Source organism: Tetrao urogallus (assembly GCF_951394365.1).
Source record: "Tetrao urogallus genome assembly, chromosome: 5".
NCBI lineage: Eukaryota > Metazoa > Chordata > Aves > Galliformes > Phasianidae > Tetrao > Tetrao urogallus.
The window spans coordinates 22234478-22260692 of NC_136818.1; positions in this window are offsets into that span (position 1 = coordinate 22234478).

Sequence of the window (26215 nt, forward strand, 5' to 3'; positions counted from 1 at the left end):
GTAAAATTCATCTCACTTTTTGATAAATTGGAGATCCAATTTAGAAAGGGAATCGATTTGTAATGAAATCAGTTCCTGTCATTGTGCCATTTTGTGAAAAATCATAAATAGCTACTTATACTTCAAAAAGATGTCAGTAGGTTCAATTATGTTATTTGCTCAACAAAAGCCCTGAAAAAAAGCACCAGGTCTCCCAAGTAGCATGAACCAATTGAAAGAGCAGTAAGAGGCAGCTCAGCATGTACTCAGCATGTTTATGTGCTATAGCCCATTACTGACCAAATATTATTAGTGCCACTGGAAGCTTGCTTTAGCTTTAGGGCAAGCCTATCACAAGTGCATAACAAGCATTACAAATCAGCTTTCAGCTCTTCTTGCTTCTTCTTTACACTTTAAGTACTGAGGTTTGTCTGCTTGCTCCTGCAGACAAGATTTTTTTTTTGTAGAACAGGAGATACACACATATCAGGAGAAAGACTGAAATCATTTACCATCCATACCCACCAAGGTTTCTATCAGAAGCCTTCTATCTCTGAAACTAGCTCACTTTTTTTGTTTTTCTTCCTTCTCCAGTAGCAGAATTGAGAGTATTTCCAAAGCCTTAATATACCAGCAGATCAATCCAATTAAAATCAGAGCGGTCCAATTTTCTAGACTTACATTATAACATTTTACATTCTTTGGTACTATAAAGGCTTCTTTAATATGTCTAAAATTTAGATACGAATATCTAAATGCCCGATATAAGTATTATAAAATTAGGCAATTGTAAGAGTAAAATGTTGGAATGAAACTGTTTGATTATCACACAGCAATGAAAGTTTAAAAAGCCAAACGTGTCATTAGTGCCTGCAGACAGGTTTAGAGAAGTTCATAACCTTTATTTTAATTGGAAATGCAGAAATAAACACATCAGTCAAAAATGGTCATGAGAAGGCTCTATCCTTAGAATGATATCTCTTAAAACTTACATTTCCTACATCACGTTATCATTTTACTGCATCCTGTGAAAATTCAAACATGAAAAAAATGCAGATACAGATACAAAACACTTGTTAAAGAGAAAGGTATTAATGATCTTAAGGGAATTCTAACACTAAGTTGATTTCAGGAAGATTTAAAGTGTACTGCAAGAAACATTTCTGAAAGTGATAAAGATCAGGTAAATATGCAAGAAAAATTTTATTTTCTGATTATAAAGGTCCACTTAAAAATAATTGGTATATGAACATACAAAATAATCTTAAGTGGGTACATCCTGAAAAGCATTTTCATTTTGAGCAGTTATGCTTAAAGAACCACTCCCTTTTTTTTTTTTAAATTGATCAGCTCATGTAAATTGTGTAATGGACATATTGTTCTGAAGGGTCATTGAATGTGTTTGGTTGACCTGGCAAGGCATTTTTATTTTTCACTTACCTATCTTGACAAAAGAATTCTCCCCCAAACATTACTATCAGAAAATTTCTACAACAAAAAGTTTCATGTTTAAATATTTACAGATTACTTAAATATTATTAGGCTTTCAGTACAAAATTCCATTCCTCTTATAAGCTGTAAGCTTTGATAAATTCTACTACTTCTTAAACTATGTACATTGTAGTTAATATAAATTCTCCCATTGAAAAGCATAGGACACGACATGGCATAAAATTATAGGATGAAAAATTTCTTTTTATATATACTTTCCCTCAATTTTGAGATAGATGTTCTTTTCTGGAGATATACAAATATTTCAAATTCAGCATCTTAAAACAGTGTGAGAGACTATAATCTTATTTCAAATTCTATTTCTTATTTCATGAATACTTACTCTCTTGCAGTAACAGAGAAACAAACAGACTCTGTGAGAAGTCGGACTGCATGCATCTGTTTGTCAGAGCAGGAGGTTGAGACATACGTACATCAAGGACTGATTTTTTCACCTAAATCAGACATCAGCAGCACCATTATGAAAAAGGACGTAAGCTCAGCAGAGAATACACACTGATCTAACAGGATATTGTAGAAATGCAAGAGATGCAAGGCCTCAAGGGATCTGACCTTAGGTGTTTTCACTAAAAAACCAAATATATTAATCTCAGTCAAATTTGAGCCTAAGTCTTTTTAAAGGTAGGTAACAATTTCACTTGCAAAGTATTGTTGATAAATGTATGAAGAGTCACAAAAATAACACCTGCTGGTCTTACTGTCTTATAAAATCACAAATCAGGACACAACCTCAAACTAATCACCTATTTTAAAAGACATTTACACCAAATGAAATAGTTTAGAGGATATCCGAAATTATTCAGAGTCTGAAGAAGTAATGAAAATGAAGCTTGTAGTGAAAGTTGAAAGAGGTAACTGTAGCATACTGCAGTTCTCAATCTCACATGCAGATAGCATCTGAAAGCAGGAAGTGGAGAAGGCACATGAAGTGACATGAACAGGCACATAAATTAAGCGAAAAACAAAGGGAGCGTAAAAAAGAAACAAATGTATTATTTGATAGTTAAGTAGGATCTGCTGCCTAATCAGCTATTAGGTATAACATCACTAGTTCTTTAGAAAACTAACGGGTAAGATCACAAAGTCATAGAATCATAGAATCACAAGGTTGGAAACAACTTACAAGATCACCTAGTCCAACCATCTCCTCATCACCATTGCCACCACTAGCACTAAGTCATTTCAAATCCATTCCGTGCAGCTAGAAACTAAACTGAAAAAACAAGCTAGCTAGAAAAAGCATTCCTAAGTAGATGGCATTTTAAGGAACAGACTAAGCACAGCTAACAGGAAGTCAAACAAAAGGATTCACTGCAGCACTTCTACCTAGTTATTCCAAAGCAATACTTGTGTATTCCTATATATTCTTCCTCAGAATAATACAAACTGTACATCAAAAATACTTGCTGAAAATCTCACTAAAGCTATCAATCTTTCATGGAATCAGATTTTTTTGAATATGCTTCCTTGAACCCTGCAATACAGAGGGGAGTAACGTATCCAGAAAATGCTAACATAGACATAAGGGTTTTGTGTAACATTAGCTGGGATAGAGCTAATAAGTCACCATGCAGCAAATACAGAACATCACACCTTCCGAAAATTAACAGTCTTTTTCCTACTAGATGAAACTTTGTGAACAGTGAAGAAATCATAAACAATTCCACCTCTGCAGCCTTACTGATGAAATGAAACAAATATTGGGAAGGTGCAATAGAGTAGCTAAGAATGAAAAAATTCTGCTGTAAGCTATATTCCAAAGTGTTTCTCCTCCCACATATTTACCTGCTAAACAAAAAGGAGTTACATATGGAAGCATTAAACAAAAAATACAACATAAGTGAACTACAAGCTCTATTCATTAAAGTAATTTTAAAGCAATTACCTTTTACCTTTGGCTTCCTTTTGTGCTATCGGTCACTTCATAATGAGAATTTCATATTCTCAGCTAGCTGTGCTGTAATGGCTTCAAGCACCCAATTTGCACAGGCAGCAACCTCTCCAGAAACCATTTCTTCTGTTTTTTACAGCAAAAATCCCACATTCACAGATAGAATTATTTTTCATTCATGTAATTACTGATTATTTGCAGTATGCAAAACTAACCATATTTTTAAAAACACTGCCACATAAATAGTTAGTGTCATGAAAGCAACACTTGGTAACAGTTTGGCATTTCTGTTTGCCAATGCAGTACCTAGTTTAGGTCACTGGATTTCTGTAGTTGCAGAATTCCTCTGCTATACCATAACTTAGAATATTAGGGCATGAATATGTATTTTCCCTCATATAAAAGAATTTCCTTCTAAAAGAATTTATAAAAATTATAGGGAAAGTATCACCATAAATAAGAGATCACATTTCTCCCTAGAAAAGGCATATAAGATGTTTGAATCTTCCCTGCGTGTAATTGTAGCTATTCTGGTTAACTTTAGACAGAAGTCTTTATTATATACTTCTGTCAAATGTTACTTCAGGAACTAGTTGTTCACCATGGACTAGGAAATCCTGTTCATCAAATACTTCTGAAAATCATGTCAATCTAACTTCTGTTTTGGATGTTTTTCCTCTCCCCCAGGAATAAATCAGAGATGGAGACAAGGAAGGGGGTAGAAATAAGAAAACATGGAAGTAACATGGAAGTACATTCTCATGGTTCTTCATCAGTCTCCCCACTCTTCCAGAGTTGGATATTTGTAACAGAGATAAGGTCTGAACAGGGGTACTGATATACATTGGTAGTTTAAACACTAAATGCTATGGTTTCCCCAGAATGGCAGCAGTGACAGTAATACTACCTCAAGTCATTATTTGTTCTTTATTGTACAACCAACGTTATTGATTCCACGATTAACTATGTGGCAGAATAGGAATTCTGTCTCCACTGCAGACTGCTTCACATTCGGCTTCCTCAGTAAACGATTGTCTTATTGAAATACTGATGACTACAGTAGCTGATCAGACCTCCTGAGAAAAGCCTTTAGGCCTATGAAAATAACTGATCTTTCTAAGTGTTTGGAGAAAAACAGACTATAGATTAAAACATTTTTAAAACAAAAGTAAAGAGTAGTCTCTTTATTCATTTGCAATATATCTCTTCTTGCCACCCATCAGGAAAGCACTGGTATTGACAAGGATTATTTTTGTTTTTTGAAATAACCTTGAAGCAGAAGAAAAAGCTGAATTTTACATAAATTGTTTTAGAAAGTCTTAATTCATATACCAAGTACTATTCAAAGTCTGTTAAAACAATGTATAAAACTATATCAAATAAGTGTTGCCATGTAGTATAGACAGAAAAAGTCTTACAGACCTTCTGCAGTGGAGACATAATTCCCATTAACTTGCATAGCATGAGCTGATTAAAAAGTCACTTGTAGGAACCACACACCTAACAATACAAATCTAAGGCTTCCACCATTAAAATTAACCAAGAAAAGGATATCTCTTCAAATCTTTCTAGTAAGGCCAGATTCCGACTTCTTTACAAAGAGCAATACATTAATTTGTGAATGAATAATGCTAATCTCAATGGGAATATCACTTCAGGCATTCTCCAGTTAAATAAAATAACAGAGAAACCATGAAGCATTTCCCCAGAAACCTGATCTCAGCCAAATCCATTGTACATAGCCTGTACCACAGACTAGATATCAAATACTGCGTGAAGGATCCATAGAAGAAAAAGTATCTCCTAGGAGCGTCATTATTATGGTAGTTAATATAAACACTAATTCAAGAGTATTAGAACCTGGAAGGCAACATTTTACAATTTCTCTAATGTTTAGATGAGAATTAAAATAATTAGAACGACATAGCTTTCTTCTGAAGGAGAAAGATGCTTGTATGTCAGTAAACAGAAACATGTACTACATGATGAGCGTTCCTTAAAAGTCAGAGGAAGAAAATAGCTCCTCAGAGCCATGGAGCAATCCACTACAAGTGAAAACACTGGGAAATAAAACAGAACACTGAGATGGCTTAGACTTGGGGCTACACAGATCTTAAGACTCTGATATTTCATAAATGCGTTTTCTTTTGGTAAGTAATAACGTGTCAAGATTTTATCTGTATTATAGAACCTGTCACTGTTTTTCAAGTAGGAAAGTTTGATATGGTCCTCGTTTTTCTTCTGGGAAAAAAAAGCATTTATGTATGAAAAGTTGCTTTGCGCTTCGCCATCATATATGCTATTAAAATATGCTGTAGTATATATATATCTATATCTATATCTATTATCTATTATCTATTATCTATATATATTATCTATATATAAAATATATATAAATTTATTATATTATTATAATATTATATAATATATATATAATATATATTATATATTATATATTATATATTATAATATATAATATAATATATTATATATTATATATATAAATTTATATATATATATAATATATATAAATATATATTATCTATATATATTATCTATTATCTATTATATATTATCTATTATATCTATATCTATATATATATATATTTAATTTATGTCTGCCAGTGAATCCTCTGGAGAAGACAATATCTCCAGTGGATAATCTAAACCAAGGACAAATATTAAGTAAACACTGCAGTGTACTTAACTGGTATAGTTCAAGGAGTAATCTTATATCGCATCTTGTTGGACTTCAGTGATGACAAGCCTTAGCCACAAGGATGCTTAAAAATCCAAAATGAATATGATGGAATTTTACCTAAAGTAATGGAAAATTACATAGCTTGAGAACTGATCTGTATGATTGCTTTTTTTTTTTTTTCTTGTCATGTACTATGGAAATTGTAGGCTGAATCTGATCTGCACAAGATTAAGCTAATGTTTTGGAAATTAGAATTAGAGTTCTGGAAGTGGAAATGAGAATTTATGTGCACAGCAGGAAGTTATATACAGTAGGACTATTTTGTAATTCACTTGCTGTTTCTAAGGGACACAGGTGTTTTAGATTTACCTGCCATTTTTTCCTAAAGTATAAATCTTTCAACTAGTACAATCAGTTCACAAAATGCAGATACAGATAATTTACCAGCTTCTTTCTCCTGCACAGATGAGTTGTGCTTTTTATACAAAAAATAACATTTGTCACTGTTTCCTAGAAATAAGTTTTACTTGAGAGTCTTGGTGGACAAATAGATGACAGGTCAGACTGGATATAGGCATTATGGCTCTGCTAAAAACTTTCCAAGGCAAGTCACTTCAGGATGGGTAATAAAACAGAACCTAACTCTCATTGAATAATCAGGAAAATAAGCAGCAATGCCTATGTACTTTTGCAAAGAAACCCTTAACCTTCAAAATACACAGTAAAATTCTATTATTCGCAAATAACAAGTATTTAGACTAAAACAAGAAATTTTGATACAAGTTTTTAAAAAATAATAATAAAAAATAAGCACAATTGTTACTCCCATATCCCATTGCAGCTTCAATTATGATAAAATTTAACCTATCAAATAATATAAAGGAACCTCACGTGACAGATTGATACTTCAGTTTCTTGAGAAAAACAAAGACAACATCAAGCTCATATCTGATTCCTAGTATGTGACTGATTTCACTTTCAATATTATATTGAGATGAAAAAGTTGTAAGCCAGTGACTTACAGTGCTTTGGAAGCTTTCCAATCATTTCAGTGCACTATTGAACCAAATTTCTCTTCTCTCACTGAAGATAAATATTGCCAGGAAAACTGCCCTGTATCCAGTCACCTACTTGTGAAATGACAGGCTTCTGCTCTCTGCAAAGCTCTTCAACTTACTACTTCAATCTTTCATCCTTCTTATCAGTTAAAGAATTCATTGTGAATTCTTCTATCATAAGTCAATTATTCACCATTGACTACATATGGAAGCTATCAGAAGGAAATTTAATGAAATTGTTATAAATTTAAAGATAATGTCAGTATCTGCAGTCAAATTTTCAAAAGATCTCACAGTTCATTTAAACAGCAAACTGAAGGTTTATTATGACAAGAATTCAATAGTTATCATGATACTCATGGACAGAGTCCTAAATTGAGCCCAATGGTTTTTTCCCTCTTCTACTGCACCAGTGGAAAAAACTAAAAGCTTACATCGTGCACCATCTTGTAAGAATTGTAACATACACTTTGATACAATATCAAGAACAAAGAGCCTGTTTTTGAAAATTAGGCCACACATTTTCTTACATTTACTGAATCTAAGCTAACTTTAAGTAATGCAATCCAAGAGACAAGGGTGAGATCTTCTGTAACCCAGCAGTAGGTAGCATTTTCTGTACAATATATTTCAAAGGACAAGCCAGATAACTGCTTCAAAGTGGTGGAAAAAGACTGGTGTCTTAGGAGATGAAGAAACACTGTCAAATGCAAGAGAAGAGCTTAAGCTCCCCATTTTCCCAAAGTATCCATGTGCAATACAACTGTGATTTGTCAACTAAAACTACATTGCAGAAGATGCTGAGCAGTCTTGGAAGACAACATGCTAAGGATTGCCCATAACAGTGCTGCTAGTTCATTTCAGGCTATTTTCATAGCTGACGATCAACTTCAGCAGCTAGCAAATCACTAAAAGCTACTTACACATCTGCATTCAGCTTTTGCTATGTGAAAAATGAATTCAGTTACTTGGAGCAGCTGACATTAAATTGCACAGAAAATTTACAAATAAATTCAAAATATTATAACCTATAATTGTTAAGCAATATCTACAATTTTCTCTGACTGACGTGATAGCACTAACATCTGAATATTCATAAAAGACTGGCACTATCACTGCACTGACTCTAAGTTTGAAAGCAATATTTTTGACCTGTCATATCTAATTTTATCAGAAACTATCTAAAGAGAAATTTTTCAGAGGACCTTTAATAAGCATGTTGCCTCTAATAGACTTACCCACCACTTTGGTATGTTACATAAAGTAAGTGGATTCTAGAAACAGAGGTCAGAATTTCAATGAAAAGTGTCTAGAGCTTCACAGCTGCATTTTAAAATGTGAGATTCTATATAGCTACAATAACTTTAGTGGACTAAATCCGTTTGCATTGGAGCAGCTAAAAAGAATTTTTAAAATGTATACATGACACTACACCCAAGCCAGATGCAGGTGGAACACATCTGTTTCTCATTATCTAACTATAGAACTGAATTAACTTGCAAAGCATGATGCCCATTTACAACACATTACTTGGCTCAATGCACATGAAATGCTCTCAGTCTACTACTAATTTGACCCATCAAAATAGAAAGCAGTATACATTCTCTCCAGAGTAACTCATGTTGTGATGTCTACCCCTATTACAGTAAGGTGCACCAGAAAACTTGTTTCACACTTGAATCTTCTGTCCTATTCTAGCAAAATCTGCAGTCACTACTGTATTACTTTGCATTGCACATTGCAAACATGAAAAAAGTTGTTGATTTTAAACAAAAAACCTCTCTTACATTTCATGTTCTTTGTCTTCTTCGGCTTTAACTAGACTTGCAGAAAGAGAGCAACTTAGTTTTCCTCCTATGCCCAATTTCAATACAAATGGAAAAACATGGCATTGAATTAAGAGAATAAAACATGAAAAAAGCAGCAAAGCTCCCTTGCAATTTTTTCATAAGCAGAGATAAAGCTGCACAAATTATTCTGTTCATGATAACCTAATTTACAAGAAAGGGGCTCCTCACGATTACCTACTGATTTGAAGAAGTAATTACACAAAATATTCTGTTACAACAATATAGTAGTCTTTAGATATTGCGGATGATAATTGTGATGTAGTACTGTAGATGAGGAGACATAAGGCTAGTCTGCTTAAACAAGGCAAAAGAAATAACGGAATGCCTACAGTCAGAATCAAGATGCTCCCTTTTGTTTTCTTTATCTCTTGTGCAGAGCCTTCTCGTTCATACTTGCCTTCCACGGCAATCTTTCAGACAAAAGAAGGGTTGGGAAGAAATAAACAACCCCCCAAGGACTAACAATGAACCAACAGTGGACCATCACGAGGCTAGAAGGCTAGATGACATTGAGAATTGCAGAATAAGGCTGTGTCTGGTGGGCAATCAAGGGGGGTGGATAGGATAATGAATTTGGGAATGTAACAAATATGCAATACATGTGAAAATATAACCTATTTACAAACAACCGACTGGACCAACGAGCATTCTTGAAGAGTTACCTCGATGCTACCCCAGTGCTGCCAATAAAGAATACCTGGCTTCACAGTACTAAAAAACAAACAAACAAAAAAACCCAACAAAACAGTAAAGTTTCTACTCACCAATTTCTTTAAATCACTATGCATGCTTTTGACTCGATTACTCCCAGGAAATTTGTTTTGCTACTCAGCGTATCCAGTTGAGAGAGAAGTCACGTGACCATAGCACAGTTTAAGATCTGGGGGAGCAAAAAAATAAAGATTGCAGCTGGATTTCCAGAGGAATACAATGAAATGAGTTGGATCTTCCTCTATAAAACCATTAATAAAACTAGGCAAAAATCAAATGAAAAAATAATTGAGGTCTAGAACAGGTTTTATTTCCATAGAGAATAAAACTAGCAATGAGAATCATCAATGCAACACAGTCCAACACAAAGGAAAAAGAGAAAGGTATATGGAAAATAAACATAAGCTGATTTGGGGGAAAAAGAAAATGGAAAAAGAATCAAACATAAACACTTTCAATGCCTTTACAGATGAGGTGCACAGATTTTCACACTTCCTCTCCTCTGCCAGTGCTACAGATACTATCTGAGCTAAGAGGTAGCCACTTGGAACAATAATAAATGCAGAACCCCTAATCAGTCAGAGCTCTGATTGCCCCATATTCTCCTGGGGATTAACACAGAGAAAACCAAAGGAGGCTTCCAATAGAGAACATTTAGAAATACTAAATGTAGAGAAATAAAAAAAATCTTAGGTATATCTGCTGGCTTTATATTTGCAAAGCAGTACCTTCCAAAATTTTGGCACCTTCAACGCAGTTCCTAAAAGAAGCGACCCCCACCTGCACATACACACACAGACTGGAGACTTAGGCACAGTTCTGCTGCTGCTTTCCAAGGAGATTCTCCTTGTTATTTCTGCCTTCAGTAGATTGCCAATTGCCTCCTTCTCTCATAACCAGGCACCTCCGACTTTCCTGAGCTTGGTCAGGAGCTTCCATTGGAGGCACAAATGGTACCTCTTCCCTAGTGAAACATTGGGGCATGCCAAAACTGCAAGGACAGAGCAATAGAAATTGCTTTTGTCTGACCACTCTTACTTATGGACAAATGTCGTCTGTCATGAAGCATCTCTAACCCTGGTTACTAGAGAACATATTGGGTTACAGATGGAGAGTGTTGCCTAACACTTGTGCTGGCTAGGGTGTCTCTTCCAGGGAATTAATCCTGCAGATCAAATTAAAACAGCTTTTCAGCCCAAGTGCTATCACAGTTATGGAGTACGCTGCAACAAAATCTCATCTAGCCTGCAGCAACATAGCATGACTCCCCAGGGCCTGGCTTCCTAATCTGTAACCTGGTCTTTCAGCTCACCCCTGTCACTCACAGATCTCACTCGCTATGCACCCTGTCACAGCACAGGGAAACGTTTCATCAGTGTTGCTGTGCCAGGCTGATGGCAGCTTCACAACCAGGGACAAGGCAGAAGTGAGCCCCACCATCCCTGTCACTTAGCCGCTGAGGGAGGCAAAGCCAGGATGGCCAGGATCAGGGACCCAAGTGGGTCCCAATGTGCTTGAGCAGGCCCTGGTGTCTAACTATTTTCTATTTCCCTTCCTTTCCTGCAAAAATACTGCATATTTTGCTTAAACTTTCAGCTTTATATTTTTGTCGAGCTGCCTCCTGCTTGACTCTAAGCAACAGCAAGTAAATATTAAAAATCTAGTGATGCTTCGCATACCATTTTTTTTGCCTTTCCCCTTCCTGCCTCAAGCACTTAAAACAAGTCTCTGAGGGAGCCATCAAGAGAGGTTTGCATCTGCAGTCACCTTACCATTTTGTAAATTGCACAATAAACTCTACACGCCCATGTCTGAGCCCACAAAGGGTTACCTGAGCAATTCGGAGCAAATGATTTCTCATACTCCCTGTGAAGACAATAGCCAGAATATACACTGAATGTCATCACTTGACTGCATCCTGTGCTTTGAAAGTACAAGTGTTTCAAGCCAAGGCCTTCTATTCTACAGGTATCCTGAAACACCCATTTTGCCTTCCACTTCTTCTTCGCACAAGACACAAGAAACATGGATATAAGCAACACTGATGCTACCGAAGGAAAAAAAAAACATCATAAGATTTATAATATAATCAGAATATTCATATTTAGGAAGACGCTCTTTCACAGGGGAAATCTGAAGCAGCACAGCAATGCTTGAATTCACTAGAAACAACAAATCCAAGAAAAACAAGCTACCACCTGAAATTCCCTCTGAGCCTACTAAAATTACTGAAGATTTGCAAGCAAGCTAAAATTGAGATATACTTGCAAAATAGAGATTTGTATATGCAAACAGGCAGATTGGATTGTTTGCTTAACCATTACAAGGTTTTCCTCTTAATGGAATAAATACATCCCATAGTCACGTATTAGCTTTAGAAAAGAAAAAAACTAGAGAAATCTAGAAAAATATTAGAAAAATAGTGTTCATCTTTCTACAACACTGTAAAAAAAAAGTCAGATCCAAGAACAACATTCAGTGTAAAGATCTTGTTATATTTTACACAAATTGATCATAAAGCTATGTGATACAGCAGTGCAAGCAATTTTCTCATTTCAATTATAAAAAAATTTCAATTGTGCTGAAATGTTATAATAACTTGAGCTAAAGTCTACGCTTATATGCGGTGACATTCAAATATGAAAATTTAATTTTGAAATTAAATTTCCATTACTGGATTTAAATGCATTAATAGTTCTTCAAATTCATAACTAAAAGGATATTGCCAACATTAAACAATTAAGGCCTAGAAAGGCAGGGCAATTTTCATAGTGTAAGCTGTATTTCGTACATACGAACTTAATAACAAAGTTAAAAGCATTTTCAAGACACCTTGACACAAATTTTAAAAGGGGAATGATTTTGTTCCTGGAGTTATTTTTTTTGACACGGCTAAAGAATGCAATAGGAGGAAGGAATAAAAGGATCGGAGAAACTCTGGTTTCTATACAAAAATATTGTGCAAATATTATTTGCACAGGCTGCGAAACTGAAAAATCAGAATTAATCTCAAAATTTGTTATGATTCACCTCCCATATCACTATTTGACAAACCATAATGTCATTCCTTCATTGGTTCTATACTATTAATTCAGAATTTCCAACAAAAAGATGTCTCTAACAGAAATAAGTACCTTTAAAATCAAAATGAGAAAAATACCCGATACTTCCTTGCAGCTATTGGACAGATCAGTACAGTGGGAAAGGTGTCACAACAAAGGTGTGACGGCAGAGGACATGCACAATAGAAATGTGCTATAAAGGAGGGGAAGATTGCTCATCTGTATCAGAAAATTCCAGATTCTCAGAGGAAAGCTTCACCAAGAAGGGATCTCCAGAAAGACATACTTCCCCAGTGGTAGTCAGCCCTCAAAAGGAGGTCTAAGAGAGGTGTAGCTAGGCTTCCCCCTTCCTGTCTCACAGCTGAATTGCCTTCACCTGTGCTCCCAGGGCTGACCAGGTTCTTTCCCCAGGTGCTCAATCAGTGTTTCAGGCCATGACACATCAGTTCCCATACTTTCCTTTAGAAATAACATTGCAAAATCAGGGTTAATTTTTCTGAGTCACTAGGTCTCTAAGAGAGTGCCCATTCTTCAATCAGGATGGTTAAAAGTTAAGTTACACTAAAAGTGTAAATAAATATTCTCAGTTGACACTCTTGTATCAGTACAGGAATAAATGGTACAGTAGAGTCATGAAAAGATATTTAGGTTTCTTTACGTATATGAATCAGGTTAAATTTATTAAAACAATGTAATGCTGCCTGCGAAGTTCCGTGTAATTTCATTAGCTTATGAGATAATGCACTTCCTTGTCATATTTCATTAATTATTCATGACAGTATAATCTTTCCTACCTAGTTTTAAAGTCTCCTAACTTAGATTTCCAACGTAAATCAAAATATTAAAACTCATTCACGTTAAAATACAAGTAACAGACAAAAGCATGGGAAGCATACTTTCAGACATTCCAGTATAAGACCTGAACTCAGAACCATTTGTCTTGGACTTGGTTCTTCCCAGCTTCATCTACCTTGTGATTGTCTCAATTTTTTCATCTCCAAGAACTGGAAGCATGCTTACTTTCTTTTAAGTACACTGAGAGGATAAGTTCATTGACTTGTGCGAGGAGTACATCAACATCTGAATATCAAATCTTAAGTAGCCTGGATCTTGGCTACTGGCATTTAACAAACAAGGTTATTTGTACCATTAAGGGAAAAAAGGAAATCTCAAAATCTAGGCATGAAATAAAAAGAATTCCAGCTGAAGAAAACCTGGAAACTGCTACTTTACCTAAGAAAAGCAAGACAGTCTTAGAGGTGAATTAAAAATTGATTTTCAATTTCAAAATGCCTAATTTTAAAATAATTGCTCCTTCAACGCATATTCAAGCTGACTTCAACAAAGCTCAGGTAAGAACAGGAAGTGACAGTAACCATGAAATGACTACATGAATTTAATTTAATGGTGTGGTCATTCTTCCTCAGGCTAGGAAAATTGTAGAATGACTCTGGAAAAGCTGAACATCTTGGCTATGAAAATGAAAAAAAATCTTATTTTTCTGTCTTTAAAAATCAGAGGAAAAGTCTAGACTGCTGTGTCTGATAAATATTCAATCATAATTATAAAAGTGTGTCAGTACACAGAAGTAAAATCCAAGCCAGGAAGACTGTAGAGTAGCCAGTGCTTTCAGAAGGCAAAGCTCTTTGTCCATCTCGCTACGAACTTAAAATTCTTAAGATCTAGAGCCTTTTTAGAATTTCATACTTATCCTTATGGAATTTTGTTACTAAAATGGAAACCATTCATTTACACTAAAAGAAAATGAAACAGGTTCAGGCTTTTGGCAGGAATAGCGAAAATGAATTTTTGTTATATCTTCTAACTTGAAGATATGAGAACTTGAATCAAGTCTATCTATAAAACCTTGGCTCCCACTTCACTTTGTTTCACTTCAAAATATGAAGCTTCCAGAATTTATGAATAGAATTATGAAGTTACTTTCCCACATTGCTTGAGTCTCTTGTGCCTTTCCTTGATTTTTATTTCCTACAGATCTTTCTTAACAAAATAGTCAGTAGTGGTCAACATTAATCTTTGAAGAAGCTTGATTCTCATAATCCTGTTTGTGTCAACGCCGTATTTCTTTTGAAACTATTTTTAGTCTCATTGTATATTGGAGATAAGCCTATTTTGGAATGTCAGTTCCCAAATTTCAAGAGAAGTTGTCACAGGAAACTACATTAGAGAAGTAGAGTGTCGTGTGCTGCCAGCATAATTCAGACCAGGCTACAGCTTCCACTTAACAAGGCGACTATAAATTGATAATTGCTTCGTTAGGAAAACTATCCTGAAAATGACACAATCTGATGACAATATTTGGGAAAGTATCATGTCTCCTCGGTATTTCATGGTATTGCCTCACTTGTTCTGCTTCCTAATTTAGCATATGTGGGATATTGGCTTAAAGGAGCTGAAAGTGTGGATGCTATCTGGACTGTTACATTCTTAACAGTGTACCTCTGTGCAATGTGTAAAGTTTTTTTTTTTTTTTATTATTTCCAAACTCTTGGAGCAAGAGCGCAGCATAAGTTCAGTTAACCTTTATATAAGCAAATCAAACAGCAGTCCACTGTGACTCCATATGCACACGTTGCCTAGTGTACACACAGATTTCTGGCTAGAATTAGATCAACATTTGTTACCACATCTTAAGAAAAGCTTAATACTTGTTGGCCTGCTGTCTTCTCTGTGTACTATAATTATAGTGACTTGTATTAGCTATTTTTAATTACATGTAACATAGCAATGCACAACAGTCAGATATTTATGGAAAGGACAAGTAAAACCTGAATGCTCAATGGATTTTAAAACAAAGGAAATGTTTAAGATTTGACTTAGCATATAGTATTTCTATACATAACTTCCTTCCATTATATTTAATGAAAAAACTAACTGCTCTTGCAGTCTACTCAATATGGAACTACATCTAGAAAATAAACTTGTATTAGTGTTGTGGAAACATGATCACTTAATAATCTGGCTGGCAGAGTTCAGAAATGAATTTTCTGTAAATATGACTGAAATATGCAGGTGGAGTAACTGAAGTAGCAGACAATTTGGAGTTTCAGCTGTTTGAGCATGAAACTCAGACATGTGTGATTGCTAATATCTGTATTTCCATACCTGTGCCATAATTCCCCTTAGCTTCCTCTCTTATTCCAGCTAATATTAGCATTAGAAGAAAATTCAGAATCATCCATACTATTGGAAACGTTGGAAATATGTACTAAGAGTAGAAGTTCTAGCACAATTCTAGTGAAAAATCAACAAAGTGTACATTTAAGTTCAGTTTGACATCAGTCATAAAGCTCAGTGCATAAAGTTAAGCATATACTTAACTTTAAGTAAGTTAAGCACTCTACTTAACAAAATAGTTAAATGGAAAACAGCAAAAAATTATACTGAAAGGTCAACTATGAGCATGCAAGACTCAGTAAATAGATTATTCAGGAATCAGCATAGACCTAATTTTTTTTAATATTTACACTAATAATAATACCAAAAAAGGTGGTTGGACTTTTTAGGCATTATCAGAACAGAGGATCAGAAAAACAAGGGGAACTCAAATATATATGGAATATAGAAAATGGAATAAAATGTCATTAATACAGAATGCAATACTATGCACTTAGAGACTGATAAAATTTCTGTAAAAAAAAAAAAAAAAAAAAAAAAAAAAAAGAAAACCAACAATGCTCATCTGCAGCAAATCACTGATATTACTCTGTCACTGCATGTCTATGAATCATCAGTGAGCATCTGCTTTGGAAAAGGATATTGAATCGATTTGAAAAAGTATTTCTGGAGAAGGCAAGGGAGATCAATACCCTTGTATAAGGCATAGGTGAGATATTGTCTAGATATTAAATCTGAATGTCAGAAATATTATTTGAATCTCCAGTGCTCAAAAATACTGTTTCAAGTTACAATACATATACAGAATGGCAATTGCAGTGAGAACAGGACTGGATTATGACTTCACAAATGATATCAAAGTAGTATGGTTTTTAGAGTTAAGTAAACCTAAGACTGATGTTTTGATAATAGATATGTTTCTGTATGAAGAAGCGAGATAATAGCAAACGTGAGAATGAAAGAGCTAGAAAACATAAATAACAGGGTTTACATCATTAGGAAAGGAAAAATCAACTGAAACATCGAGACAGAATTAAATGAGAAGCTACCAGAGGTATAAAATTCTGAAACTGCTCTCTAACATTAAGAGCAGTTTACATTTCTGAACAGGTTACATAAAGGTGGTCAGGGAGTATCTTTAATCAAAGGCAATCTTTATAAACTGTTAGAAAAACTGGGAGTGACCATTTCTTGATTTCATCCCTGTCCTTTTTTTCTGTTGTCAGCCAAGTACATACAGTACAAGTTCACATTCAGTTTTCACCTACCCAAGAAAAATCAGCATAAACCTGTGGCAAAATACAGCATAAATACAATTCTTTTCAAATTCCAGGAGTCAGAATTAACCAGTAATTTATTCATTATACCTTTTCCTCTAACTGTGTTTTCAAAAAGTAACACAAGCTATTAATTTTACACAGAGTCTTTGAAATATAAAACTATAAAGTGGGTTAGAACATAATAACTCTATGGTGTTTCTCCTCACAGAGACCATCATGTTTTAGAATTATACCTGTAGTTGATATTCTTGCTTTTTTCCTAAGCTATTATCCAACAGAGTCATAGCAAAACATCTTGGATCTTCTATCTCAAATACTGCCTTCCTGCTCTTTGCAGACTTCTCAGCCTCTCTCAAAGATCAATCATCCTCTTCTGAAGTGGCTCTTCCCGCTGCACTCCTTTTCCCACTGTGCACCCCCCATGCTTTGGCTTTTTGGGTGTTTTCTGTTCTAGGCATTTCTTCATATACTGCTGGGGATAAACTTGGGTGCTGCGTATTTCAAGAAGGCCATCACGTAAGAAGAAGTGAATGCAAAGTAATCATATTTGTTTAACAATGATTAACAAATAGCCTCCAACAGCAAAAGGTCTATAATATTTCCCCTCATTAGGGCTGCAGGATGTAAATCACTGGAATGCACACTTCACTAGGCAATACAAGGTAAAAATGCAGAGTAACGAAAAACACCTACTGAGGACTGAGTGGCAGATGTTCTGGCAAGAGAGACAGAACATAACTAAAATGCTTATCCAAAAACTGCCTCAAATCTAACATTAACAAAGTTATTCATTGGAAGTTTTGATGATTTTCAATGTGTGTAGAAATGCATTCTCTATTGTACTTATTCTACAGTGAAAGCATAAAAACATACAGATCTAACATCTGTGTCAATTTATTAGTGTATCCCAAGCAGTGAACTAAACAGTAGTTAGCACTGGACTAATACTGTGATGTGATTTAAATCATTCTTTTGCAGTAACGAAGACTCCCAAAAAAGACTTAATGCCAGCTTATAAAACGTCTTATGGGCTGAATTTTATCGGGGAACATAAAATACTCTTCTTAATATTTTCCATTCTAGTCCATTAGTTGATCATTCATAACCTAGATTTCTGTCAGCGTACCGATTCACAGACATTTCACAAAAGGAATTTATTTCATTTCACTGGTCATTGCTATATTGGCACAGTGTATGTCCATTTAAAATAGACTGTGATCAATTACAAAAAAAAATAAATAAATAAAATCACACAAACTCTCGCTCCTTTAACCATTTTGGGTCCTGCTCTAGGGTGCAGTGAAGTAGAGTCTGAAATCAAAGTAAACTCAACCAAAAAGTCTGAAATGGATATGTAAACAAAAATCTAAGATAAAATACAAAAACAAAAAATCAAAAACATATAGCATGATTTGATGCATGCATTTCATCAGTTTCCATCTGATGGTTTATAGTTTAGGGATTTCCTAAATTTGATTTAGCCTTCCTCATTGCACTTGACAGCTCTTCATAAATATTCTTTGAAGTAATGAACTGCTTTGAAACCATTTCTCTCTCTCTCTTTTTTTTTTTTTATTAAAGTTTTTGTTTGTTTCTTCTAAACTTTCTACCTGAAAGTTTCATAGTTTAATTGAAAATATCTTTGTTCCTTTTTTTTTTTTCCCTAAAAAAATGTTGAATAATAGTAATACTGAATGATCTTTTTTTAATAATGTCACTCAAATTTATTTTATTCACTTCACCAATCAGAAAAGTCTATTCTGCTCAGTCTCTTCCTATACAAAATGCCATCCTGTTTTCCTGGTTATCCTTGCATTCCACATTTTTTCCATTTTTATTATATTATATAAATTATATTATATATTATTGTATTATATCATATATAATATTATTACTACATTATTCTATTTATTATATTATTATATTGAAAATATCACACCATAAATACATATTTTGTTTTATTTTCCACTTTTACCTCTGTAATTTTAATGTTTGTAACATCTCCAATCACCACTAAGGACTGAAGTGTTGCTTTCTAACAAATATTCTTTTTTGAGTGTTAATTTATATCCACTGCAAGGAGTGACAACAGTGCAACCATGCTATAGCATTTTTAATGTTTGATATTTATCAACTCTGGTGGTGATCCTCATCTGCCATACTACTGGCTTAGCTTCTCAGCACCCAAGATCATTCTGCAGCTGGTGGTAGTGCTATTGATTTTAACTTTTCTGTATCAGCAAGTTCTCTTACTGCTCTACTCACCTATTTCACACATGAACAGCTATGACCTCAGATCCTCAGTGGTGTTCTCCAATTGTAAAATACTGGGAATTTACTCCTTCTCTCTCTTAAACAATAGATAATTTATAAGATGACTTTGCCTCCTAATCTATTTCAAAATTTAAGAAAATTTGCTAAAGACCCTGTGAACATCACTTTGAACATTCAAATTGAGATCATTGCCATCCATATTCTTACTGTATTTCTCTTACGTAGTGCTTTTTGAATAACTCAGATTCGGTAGTTACAGTGACAACTTCTACAGAAGTTGTGCCATTTATTTCCCTATGGAAACACAGAAATTTAAGATGGAGTACGTTTTAATTATGTCTAGGCGCTTTCAGAAAATTCATGATGTTCACCATTAAAGAATGAAGAAACTATTATGCTGATCTTTCCCGTTAGCTTAATGTGACTAAACTCTCAATGAGCATCTTAATCAGAGATCTTTATGAAATAGAATCTTTTACATATTAGAAGCAGGCTTTTGGTTCATAAGACAATTATACTGAGCTTATTTTTACCAGTCTACAAAGAAGATAATCCCTCTTATTAATGGTTCAAATATCAAATGCAGTAGACAGGTTTAATGGAATTATTTTTTAATCTTTTCACTGTCACCACAAGTGCCACCTGACATTAATCCCCTAGCACTAGTAATAAGATTAAATGAGAATTTTTACCTTTGGCATTGTATGATACACAAAAGCACAGCAAGAAACTTCATCACTGGCTTGAAAAAAAAAAAAAAAAAAAAAAGAATCAGTGAGTATATATATCATACATATATCAATGTATACATTTCCAGCATGAAAATATGTAGGAATAGAAATAAATGATTTTGCTTATTATCTACTGATATATTACAGAAAAAAAATATTCTATCAGCTACTAGCTTAGGAAAGGATTCTTTAACAGCTGGAAGCACCAAGCAAACAGGAAAGAAATCTAAATAAATACGAAGAAATAGTATAAACGAGAATATAAAATCTTAACATGAATGCTGGGAAAGTATCAATCAGCAACAAAGAAGGACATCTTAAAATCAGAAGACAGAGATAAACTGGGAACTGCAAAAAAATCTAGATGAGTCCTACCATATTAGAAAAAATGCTAATAGAAATATCTTCTTCAGTTTTATACAGAAACAGAGAAATGAACAGCTAGAAACTAAGAAAAGAGGATGAGTTAGAAATAATATAAAAAAAAAAACCAATCTAGATTGCCCTAAAACCGAGTAATTCAAGTCTCAGTTTTCAAGAAGGGTTAAGTACAAAGAGGGGAGAAAAAAAAAAAAAAAAAAAAAAAAAAGGTAAAAAGTACAAAATAATTCAGCATATTTAATCATACAATAAGTATAATCTCAAACTAACAAAATTTTCCAGTCGACACTGGTACCATATTGGTAGAAAACAGGAAATATGTCATTTTAAGAACAGGTGATGTAGTTAATCTTCAGGTTCAGCTAGGCCATAAACAATAAGTAAAATAACAGAAAAAAAAAAAAAAAAAAAAAGAGGCTGATTAGAGAGAGCTGAAGCACAAATGATATAAACCAAAAAATCAGTTTCCAAAGACAGATGCCATTTCAGTTTGACTAACTAGACTTCCGCCTGGCTGTCAAGAGTGCATAATTACTATAGTTCAAGTTTACATAGGCCTTTTAAACCAGCCTAAAACACATTCTGAAGAAGAGATAATTAAGAAGTTTCTGAAGGGTCAGGACACTGGGACAGAGGGGGACATTTCTAAGTAAATTACTCAATCACTTATTAAATACTTTCAGCGATAAAGGTAACAAAACTTTTGCTTATAAGATTTGCTGACTGAGACATAGGAGGGTTTAATGAATCACGATATTTTTACTTGAATGACTGAGAAAATATTAGAAATGGAACTAAATCAGTGCAAAGTGCAAGATCATATCCTTGGAACAACAAAAATGTCTACAGGAAGTTAACAACCTTGGTAGGAAACACTGAGAAAGGCAAAGACATTCTTTCTCTGACAAGATGACAGTGTCAATGCAGTCTCTATCACTTCTTTCAGACAATGAATACAGAGATACATAGAAAATACCCTTTTTTAAAAAATCTCAGATGACACTTCCTTTGGGGACTCACACCTCTTTTTTATTACCACTGTCAAAGATTATGAATTCAGACAGGAACATGGGACAGGCAGGAAGATTCTTATGAGAGAGGGCTTTACTTGTTTAAACCAGCAAAGTAAACGCTAAAAAAAGAAAAGCTGCTCATCAAGTTGGGTAAATGTTAGGAGAATTAGCTCTATAAAACAAGGGACTACTCTCACTCACTGGAGAGAAGCACTTACGAAATTTGGGTCCTAAACTGAGACTTAAATTAATTTGTCATTTCTACACAAAGCCAGAACACAAAAGGCATCCATTATTTTTACCAGATTGTCAAGTATTTACAATTCAGCACCAAACAAGACTCCCAGCACACTGAATGTGAACTAGATCATTAAGGAAAACTAGCCCCATATGTGAGTACAAGTTGTCTGAAAACAGTCTTAAATTAGACTAGGAACAATACTAAAATAGAATTTGCCTGAATTTGTTCTCAAAATTTAACCCTGATAGTACTCCATGTCCCACAGTCCACACTTCAGATAAAATGAGAGGGAAATCTTGTTTTAAAGTTACTTTTCACTAGTGTCCTAAATTATTGAACTCCTTCAGAAATTGTGTTTTCTAATTTTGGAACAGGTACTTAAGGGCATGTACAGCAGTCAGCAGGCAGCCTAGAGGCTATTGGTGGCTCATTTTAATTGCTTGTCAACTTAATCCAATTAACGTATATCATAAAGTTTAGCTATCAGAATGAAAACTTGGTTTAACCAATATTCATAGTCAGTAAACTGTACAGAACCCCTCCCAAATATTTAAGATGTTTTACTTAATTTTAGGGCTACAAGAGAATTCTATTAATGATTTCAATATTTTCAGCTGTCAAGAAACTCTGATCATCTTTCGCTATTCAGTTAAATGAATTGTTATACTTTTGTGTTTTCTGTTGCGTGCAGAGTTAGGTTTCTGATGACTTTCTTTATAAGCTATGAGACAACAGCCATTTTCTTTCACCCATAGCAGGAGAGAGGTTTACTTTTGGGAAAATTTGACTTTTTATTTGCTATTTTATTTCTTGACCTTTATTTATCTAAATTAAAATATAATTAAAAACGTAACAGTAAAAAATGTTAAAAAAAATTGTACAAACCTATTCTTCTTTACTTTTTGTTAATGATGCAATAGCTTCAAATCTTCTATGAACTGAGTGTATTTTCTTTGCATAACAATGGTGTCAGCAAAAGCAAGGTGTGGAATTTATGTCACTTTGAAGTTTTAGTATCCTTATTTCTTGCAGAAAATGTAAAGTTTTCATAAAGCTGGGAGTGATCTAGAAGAGGAAACAATCTATTTCTTAAGAGTAAAACAGTTTCCTTCACACGTGGATTTTACTTGCTTCTTGCTTTGCTTTTGACTGAAACATCTTCATGAATTAATGTAAAATTTCATCATCTATTCTATCGCCAGGGTAGGCCTTCTCTATTAGAATCTGTGGATGTTTTCACAGATGCCCACTTGTTTATGAATTATGCACCCTAAGATAAACTATCAGTTCACAAGTGTTTTCTGAAAATCTGCCACAATGGAGCTTCAAGTAAAAATGTTGCTTTCGGACTTTGCTGCTATATGTGAACATGAAAGCTATTTGATTAAAATGTTTGAAATATATATATTATTTCATAATTATATTCTTAGAAATAAGATCAAAACAAAAGAAAAAAATCAGACAGCTGGTTGTTTTCTCTCTACTAGTCAATGGGCTATGACTTCAAAGTGCACCTTGAGGCTTAAGATCAGTATTCATCAATTAAAGAACAATCACTGTACTGGAATATTAATTGCAAATTTGTTGACATCCATTAAACGACTATTTATCCCACATGCAGAGCAGAAAATACTCATTTCAATCCCTAGAGTTTCCTTCAAAGTCACCTCAAAAATCCATCTTTTGGAATGAAGTGCTGTTACAAAGACTATTCTCCTAGTTTAAACAATCTCTAAGATACAACCACGCAGAGCACACATTGCATTTGTCTGACTTCTTTTGCTAAATAATGCTGAATTACATTCAGAAGAGGGAGATGCATAAGAGTTATCCAATTTCTAAAAGTAATAAAACATTTAAAACTTCCCTATTTATTATTGCTGTGAATAAACTGTCCACTAAAATATAGATGAATGTCAAAGAAAAACTGATTCATAAGAAAAAGAGATTCTTAAGAATCCTCCAGACTCTTCTAAATTTCTCTACCAAGTTTGAAAGTAAATGAAGAATTACTGAAAGGAATAAGTGATAGAGCAACAGTGTACCCACTGCTTGAAAGGAGCTAAGACCAGAAACAGAAGGTTTGGCTTTATACACACACACACACACACAAAAAAAAAAAAAAAGTCAGTGCACTTTTTCAGGGCCCTAATCAGGAAAGCTGCTGTACATGATTTACAGAAAAGCGTTTTGACTCTGGCAGACTAAATAAGAATAATAAGAATAACCGTATATATTTCAGCTCTCTAAACCAAGCTACAAGTATATTTTGCTACGTTCAATTAACGTTATCATACTCCCCCCCCCCGTAATAGCCTTACAATTTTATGTTGCCCACAGGATAGATTCTATCCCACTTTATTCTGAAGGAGATCAGAAGGAGAATCCTCTCCGCTAGGAGAGGAATAAAAACGTGGAAATTCTCCAGGGAAGGAAAACAATATATAATCTTGTCATAGGACATTTTATCAAAGTTATTTTCATATAACATGGCAGATGTCAAAAAAGAGTAAACAAAGTATGTGTCTAAATTACAGATTGCTCCCAACCAAAGCCTTGTTGCTTTTAGAATTAAAAGTGATCTGTCCATACATATGTTAGTACTCTGGTTACCTTGATGCTTGCAGGCTCTTGCTCACGTTCTGCTATGTGCCAAAAAAAAAAAAAAAAAAAAAAAATTCATTGAACACCCGCTACTGAAACATGATTCCCAAATTAATACTCAAATCTTATCAGAGATCCTAATGGCAAAAAACATCATTGCCTCTGCAGTATTTTTAGATCCTATATTAGTTATGGGATCTAGTAAGACCAGATTTCTACCTTATGCACATACTACCATTCTCTTAGAAAATGAATAACAACTAGGTTCCAGAACGCTGAACTCACTTTCAATACAAAAGCAATACATTGATGTTACTCTAAGCTAGAAAGATCGAACCAAGTAGTGTAGAAATATGTAAAAAAAAAATATTACCTTTTGTTTATTTTCAGACAGCCTGTTTCAGCCAACAGAAGACGAGTTAGGATTCTTACATGGATTTGTTGTCTGAAATCAAACCCTTCATCAAGACCCTTATCCTTAGGTTGTTTTTCTTTACCCAATCTAGGATGTGCAAGGACAAGCACTTTGTGTTCCTGCTTCATGAACTACTAACTTGCCTTTAAGAATCCCTTCCCCGCTATAGTTTCTTGTTTTCATAACTAATATTGAGACAACCACAATTTTTTTTTTTTTTTTTTTTTTTTTTTTTTTTTTTTTTTTTAATTTCTCATAAAAATATTGTATGGTTTTATAACCCAGTCAATCCACAGCCTAGGAATTGGCCCAGACCAGGCACTACTGTGGAGGAAGCAATGGTTGTAACAAGCAAATTAAGTTCATTAAAAAAAAAAAAAAAAAGTTTTCATTTCAGAAGAGGTTTTTCATAAAGACAGTAGCTAAGTATCAACACTGTCATCTAGGATCTAGACTTGTTGAAATTGGAAAACATGCTTTCTAAACATGATTTTAAATAAATTTCATTATTATAGGAAGATCTATTAGTAAAGAATATTTTCATTGAAAGCGTGCTGACAGAAGTATAAAAATTTAAAAAATAGCCTATCAACAAGTATTCATTAGATATTTTCAGGTGCCTTAGTTTATTCTCTGTGCCAGAAGAATGTGGGTTCCTGGAGGACACAGGAAATAATTATTCATTAAACTTTTCATTCAAATACTAGAGAAGACCTGCTAGAGAGCAGCATAAATAGAATTCCTTTTATCCTGGTAAGAAGCATCTGGGCTCTTTGGCATGCTTGTAGGTCAGAACTCAACAAGCCAAAAGCAATGCAATTAAAAGCAATAAAGGAAAATTAGCAACGTAGTTTACATCATCAAAAGCTAACGTTGGGCAGTTTGTTTCCAGAAATAACAGGTACGCATTTTTTCCCTGTCTGAAATGGCTTAAGAAATATTTATTAGAATTTAAAAATAGAAGTCCAATGAATGTAAAAGAAAAGATCATTGGGAACTTAAAAATAGGGTTTACCAAATCTCGTCTGATCCAAAAACAGCCTCACATGGTGAGCCCAACAAACATACTGGTGGGAAATGGATAAGTAGTCACTTGGGCTTCATTTTGTTCCAGCATTAGGGTGCAAAGTACAGTAAGTGTATAAATCTAGACTTAAAGTTCTCACATCAAACATACAGTCAATCTTAAATATAAAAGTAACAGAAGCTGTATCAAGTGTCCCAAGCTACAAGATCAAGTCTTACCATTCTAGAAAAAGTAAATTCTGGGATCTAAGAGCTAATCAGGTACTGAGTTTGAAAAACACAAAGTAGCAATCATTACAAAAGTAAGTAGGACTAAAACCATGCTTATATGTCTCAAAACATGTCTTA